The sequence below is a fragment of the Brassica napus genome, chromosome C6 (assembly GCF_020379485.1).
Source record: "Brassica napus cultivar Da-Ae chromosome C6, Da-Ae, whole genome shotgun sequence".
Taxonomy (NCBI): domain Eukaryota; kingdom Viridiplantae; phylum Streptophyta; class Magnoliopsida; order Brassicales; family Brassicaceae; genus Brassica; species Brassica napus.
Window position 1 is genome coordinate 7,567,796 of NC_063449.1, and position 6,739 is coordinate 7,574,534.

General features: G+C 40.6%; 1 non-coding gene across 1 annotated transcript; it reads right to left on the reverse strand.

Moving 5' to 3' along the window:
- Positions 1-6,319: 6,319 nt before the first annotated feature.
- On the reverse strand, positions 6,320-6,426 carry LOC125589369. The gene has a single exon (XR_007325559.1). It is a non-coding gene; the product is annotated as a small nucleolar RNA R71 (small nucleolar RNA).
- Positions 6,427-6,739: the final 313 nt, after the last annotated feature.

The window sequence follows — 6,739 nt, forward strand, 5'->3', positions numbered from 1 at the left end:
TTATTCCTCTACATTTTTTTTTCTTATTCATTCCTAATGTTCCTATAATAGTTACCGGTTTTATTTTTTAAATATACGTTTACTGTTTTTCTTTTAAAATTTTGCTTCCATATTTTTGGAAGGGTTTATGAAAGGGCTTTTGTCAAAGTTTAGGCCTAATTAGGTTGTAAACATTGGTTAACTATTAATATCGAGTCGGCCTAAATCACTTTTTGTGTTTGTTTCTTCTTCACATACGTGTAAAAATGAGTGTGCGGTTCTCGATTTTATATTTAATTAAAAAAATTGTGTGTTTCTCAAGTTTTTATGGGTGCAAAATGGGTCGGCTCCTAGAGGATTTAATTATTTAAATGATTTTAGTGGAAGGTTATCAACATGGAATAATCATGACACCACTTGTCTTCTTCTTGCATTCTTCACTGTTTCTTTCTCCTTGAGGCAAAGCATAACCCTAAATCTCTCTCTCTCTCTCTCTCTCTCTCTCTCTCTCTCTCTCTCTCTCTCCTCATGCAGAATCCCTTCACTTCCCACCTTATGCGTCTTGCAATTTGGGTCGGGTCTACCCCGGCTAATAGAAGTTTACTCCTCCTCAAGTCATGGAGTCAGCAAACCCGAAGGAACCTTAGTTCCCACGAATTGGCTCGTCGAGCTTTCTTCTCGACCCTAACCGATTCAAAGCCTACCGTGTCCTGTTCGGCGACTGTCTCTTCTAAACCTAATTCCCTCGACGATTATCTAACGGTTTGTAGAAATTCGCTTCAGAGTTTATAACAATACTGTTGAAGCTTTCTGTTGTTTGAATTGCAGGTTATAGCAGTGCCATTGCAAGACGGACCTCTTATTCCAGGTTTTTTCAAGCCACTCTATGTAACGAATCCTAAAGTACTTGCAGCTTTGCAAGAGAGCAAAAGCGGAGAAACTCCATATGCAGGGGCTTTCCTTTTGACGGATGACAAAGACACTTCAACAGGTTCGCCTGTGATTCACCGAGTTGGCACACTTGCTCAGGTTGCATTCCGCGCATTAGCACTGTCTTTTTTTCCTTGTCTCTATTTAGAAATACTTACAGTTTGCTAAATTTTCCAGATTATAAGTATCCAAGGTGAGCAATTCATCGTTGTCGGTCGTAAACGACTTTAGAAAAAGCGATCGAGCTGCAAAATGAGTGTCACGCGAAGACCGACGAGAATATGAGAGAGATGATCGAAACATTCAGGCTAATGACGAGCAACAATCCGATGAATGCTTCGAGGAGTGAGACGCAACAAAATGATCAATATCGCCGGCATCGTAACGGTCATCAATACAATTACAACGGTATGACGCGACTCGCGAAAGTTGATTTTCCGCGATTCAACGGCGATAATGTGAAGGAATGGATGTTTAAGGTTGAAGAATTCTTTGGGATTGATAATACTCCGGTTGAGCTGAAAGTTCGATTAGCGATACACTTCGATCAAACGGCGGCGGCGTGGCATCAATCACTGGCACAATCAGAACAAGACGCGTATGTAATTGAAGATTGGGAACAATACAAAATCTTGTTGAAGGAACGATTTGAGGATGTGCTTGATGATCCAATTGCAGAGCTGAAAAGACTGCAAGAAACTGCAGGCATCAGTGATTATCACGCTAGATTTGAGCTCATACGCAATAGAGTGAAGCTGAGTGAGAGCTATCTGGTCAATGCGTATCTAGCGGGTTTGAACACTGATACACAGATGCACGTTAGGATGTTTCAATCCAAATCTGTGCGTGAATGCTTGATGTTGGGACGCCTCTATGAAACAGCTCACCCACACAAGACGTCTAAGAGTTGGAAGTCAAACAATCCTAATACTAACAAAGGCATCTTACCTCAACCGAAACCATTTGAGACTAAGAAGTATGTGGTTGAGGGTAACGACAAATCCAAGGAGCTGGTGAGACAACCACAGAAGTTCCTTTCTCAGGAAGAAATGAGTGATAGGAGAGCAAAGGGATTGTGCTATTACTGTGATGAGAAGTACACTCCAGGACACTATTTGAAGCACAAAAAGACTCAGCTATACTCGATGGAGATTGATGATGATGAAGAGTTTTTTGAGGCAGATGATGGTGTTACAAGGGAGGTAACTGAGGGTGATATAGCACACATACCAGTCAGTGCGGTTGCGGGGATTATAGAGAATTATAGAACGATGAAGGTCCGAGGAGTTCATGGGAAACAGATTCTTTATATTCTTATCGATTCTGGATCAACGCATAATTTCATGGACCCTGAGATTGCTGAGAAACTACAATGTGTTGTGAAACCACCGAAGATGACTCGTGTAGCAGTGGCTGATGGTGGGAAGTTAATGGTGAAAGGAAGTGTAGACCAGTTTGAGTGGACGATTCAAAACACAACATTCACACAAGATATGATGATTATTCCTTTAGGAAACTGTGATATGGTACTCGGAGTGAAATGGCTATCTATATTGGGACCCATTACTTGGGACTTTATGAAGCTGGAGATGCAATTTCGGTATCTAAATAAACGAGTAGTCCTACATGGGATCAAAGAGACAGGTGTGAAGGAGGTGGAAGCTACAAAGTTAAAAATTCAAACTGAGAATGCTAACATATCGATGATCTATGTTCAGCAAAAAGAGGAAGAAGAAGGACCAGGGATTTACTCTATTGCTGTTGGTGATGATAAGACGGAATGTCTTACGCAGGTATATTTGCGGAACCAAAGGAGCTTCCTCCTCACAGAGAGAAGCATGATCACCAAATACCACTTTTGGAGGGGTCTAATCCGGTGAATCAGACCATACCGATACGCAGTGTATCAGAGACTGAAATAGATAACATGGTGCAGAGTCTACTTGATGCAGGGACTATTCAAACGAGTTCTAGCCCTTATGCTTCTCCAGTGGTCTTGGTCAAAAAGAAAGATAATGCTTGGCGTTTGTGTGTAGATTATCGAGGTCTTAACAATATGACTATCAAAGACCGCTTTCCAATACCATTGATTGAAGACTTGATGGATGAACTTGGAGGTTCACTGATATACTCGAAGATTGATTTGCGAGCAGGCTATCATCAAGTGAGAATGCATCCTCAAGATGTCCACAAAACAGCTTTCAAAACTCACAGTGGCCATTATGAGTATTTGGTGATGCCATTTGGCTTAACCAATGCTCCTGCAACTTTTCAACAGCTGATGAACTCGATTTTCAAGCCATTTCTAAGGAAGTTTGCCCTCATATTCTTTGACGACATACTTATCTATAGCAGCTCAGTTGATCAGCATGTTCATCACTTGCAACAAGTCTTTGACTTAATGAGGAAGCATAGCTTGTATGCAAAGAGGAGCAAATGTGATTTTGCGACGACAATGGTGGAGTATCTTGGTCACTTTATTGAAGCTCGAGGTGTGTCTACAGATCCAAAAAAAATCAAGGCGGTAAAAGAGTGGCCAATACCTGCTACATTGAAGCAGTTGAGAGGGTTCCTTGGCTTGGCAGGGTATTATAGAAAATTCGTAAAAAACTTTGGAGCAATTGCGAGGCCTTTAACAATATTGACAAAGAAGGAGGCGTTTACATGGCAAGAAGAGGCTCAAAAGGCATTTGAAGAATTGAAGTTTACTCTGTGTAATGCTTCGGTGCTTGCATTACCAGACTTTACGAAGCAGTTTGTAGTAGAAACTGATGCATGTGGAAGTGGGATAGGAGCTGTCTTGATGCAGGAAGGTCATTCTTTGGCTTATATAAGTCGCCATTTGAATGGTAAACAGCTCCATCTCTCCATTTATGAGAAAGTGTTGTTGGCTGTAGTGTTTGCTGTTCAAAAATGGAGACATTACCTACTCCATGGTCACTTTATCATTCGCACTGATCAAAGGAGCTTGAAGTATCTCCTTGAACAACGCCTCAACACACCAATTCAGCAACAATGGTTGCCTAAACTGCTGGAGTTTGATTATGAAATACAGTATAGGCAATGGAAGGATAATGTGGCAGCTGATGCCTTGTCCAGAGTGGAGGGCTCTGAGGTGTTGAGTATGTGATATTTTGTGAATTTACATGTTTTTAACTTCTTATTCTTGCATGGTTTGGTCATTTAGAGTATCATTTAGGCACATTTAGGTTGCATATCATTGCATTTGTACATATCAGGTGTTGGAGAGCACCATGGATGAGTTAGAAGACCATTGGAGGGATTTTGAGTCCAAAGAGTGAAAGATGAACACGGATGAAGGCCTTAAAGATCTCTTCTGAAGCTCAAAATTTGTGGAGACACTGGAAATTGAGTTAGGTTTACAATGGAGGTGGTTTCAAGTCGTTTGGAGCTGTATTGAGGGATTTATGATCAATATACTACACACATATCAATATGACATTCCTAGCGGCCAGGCGTAGCGGCAAAAGATGGTCGCTACAGAAGATAGAGCTGAGGCGCCTAAGTACCGTAGCGGGAGTGTGTAGCGGGTTAGAGAGACCGCTATAGTTGAAGCGCTTTCTGTAGCGGTCTTCCGTAGCGGCATAATGAGGTCGCTATGAGTTCAAGAATGCGAAAAAATCGTCTAAGTGTCCTAGCGGCCACCCGTAGCGGGCATTTCAGGTCGCTACAGGCGTAGTGACCTCTTGTAGCGACCTTTTATGGTCACTACGGAGAAAAATATCTGTTTTTATGGGTCAACCCCAGCTCGAGTTTTAGTAATATATAACTACTTTTCAGACAATAATTGGGGATCTATCTACTTTTTTATGAAGAACACAAGAACTCTTGAGAGAGAAAGCTTGAATCTTTAGTTTCTTTTCTTCTTATTCTCTTGAATTTGCTTGTTTAATCCTTGTTTATCTTTATTCTCTGTTGTATCTACTTGAATATGCTTCAATCTATTATGAGATTAAGTGTTTTCATGGAGATTAGTGAGTAGTTTCCTTAAGAATTCATGGGTTAGGGAGATTAGAGTAACTTAGTGAAGATCTATGGTGTTATTGTATTAGATCCTTGTATGAACTTGCTTGTTGAGTATTTTTAATGCTTGTTTAGTCTTGATCACTCTAAACCTGATTTCTAAACACTTCTCATCAGACATGATTAGATGAAGTGTTTGAATCAACTCAACTAAGCTCTAGTGAGATTAGCCAAGGACACTTGATGTTAAAATTGCTAGATAGTTATTAAACTTGAACTTAAAGATTGCTTGATTGAATTAAGCCAAAGACATTTGATGTTTAATGATTTCTAAGCAAATGGACATTTACCTAGACATAGGACTTGTCTAAAATTGTGTTTAGACTTAAGAGATTACTTTGATTGAAAGCTTGTCACCTAGATTGGATCTTAGTTACTTGAAGTCAATTCCCAATACCCATGGATTCACTTGTTTAAATTGATTAAAACCTTGTTGTATTGCTCTGTTTGCTATTGTTACTTGTCACACACTCACCACTATTGAATCTACTTAGCTTAAGAAATGACTTGTATTCTCACTGATTCACATCACTAGGACTGGTTCGACATTCACCCCACTATACTACAACATTTGCAATAGGCAAAAAACCTATTATCAAATTGGCGCCGTTGCCGATCCTAGTCTGATTGTGACATTGCGTTTGAGTCTTTGCTTGAGACTGAGTTTTACTTTGTTTTTAAGTTACTAATTATCTATCTTCATATATATTTGGATGACAGGTGCATGAACTTGAGAAGCAAAGGATCAACAAATCTTGCACCAAGAGTGGACAACATCAAAGCCTTAGAAAGAGAGTTGGGAAGACAGAGAAGAGAAAGAGAAAAGCAAGCCCACTTACATAGATTGGGGCTTGAGATGGAGAGAAACCCGAATCAACCGGAAGGTGTCTATGAAGTTGATGATCATAGACAAAATGTCCAAGAAGTTCCTCCTGGAGCTGCTCAAGAGGGCAATGGTCAAGGAGCTGCCAACCTTCGACCTAGACAACCACAACGCCAAGCTAGGGCCATCGGTACATATGATCAACCTAACATAAATGGGAATAGGTTGGGCATTAGGGGACCGCCAGTTGCCAACAACAATTTCGAGATCAAGTCCAGCCTCATCAACATGATTGAAAACAACAAGTACCATGGACTTGCCTTGGAAGACCCACTAGATCACCTTGACAGATTTGATAAATACTGTGGCTTGTCAAAAACAAATGGAGTTTCAGAGGATGCTTTCAAGCTCAGATTGTTTCCCTTCTCTTTGGGAGACAAGGCTCACACTTGGGAGAAAAACATCTCAAGTGATACTATCACAACTTGGGATGAATGCAAGAAGGCCTTCCTCAACAAGTTCTTCTCTGCTACAAGGACTGCAAACCTTAGAAATCAGATCTCTGGTTTTCAACAAAAAGGACTTGAAGGATTTTCAGAGGCATGGGAGAGATTCAGAACCTACTTGTCTCAATGTCCCCACCATGGCTTCAACAATGAGAGCTTGCTAAGCACTTTCTACAGAGGAGTCTTGCCTAAATTCAAAAGCCAGCTTGACACTGCAAGCAATGGAAACTACTTGGGGAGGACTGTCGAAGATGCATTAGAACTCTTGGAGAACATGGCACAGAGTGATTCTGTCTACAATGATGAATATGACAGAAGAGACAGAAGTGGGGGAGGAGAAGATATGACCACAAAAAGAGAACTGAAAGCAATACAAGAAAAGATTGACATGCTACTATCAGAAAAGAACAAGAAGGAGGAGTTACATATGGTTTCTGAAGTTGATGGAGTAGAATGC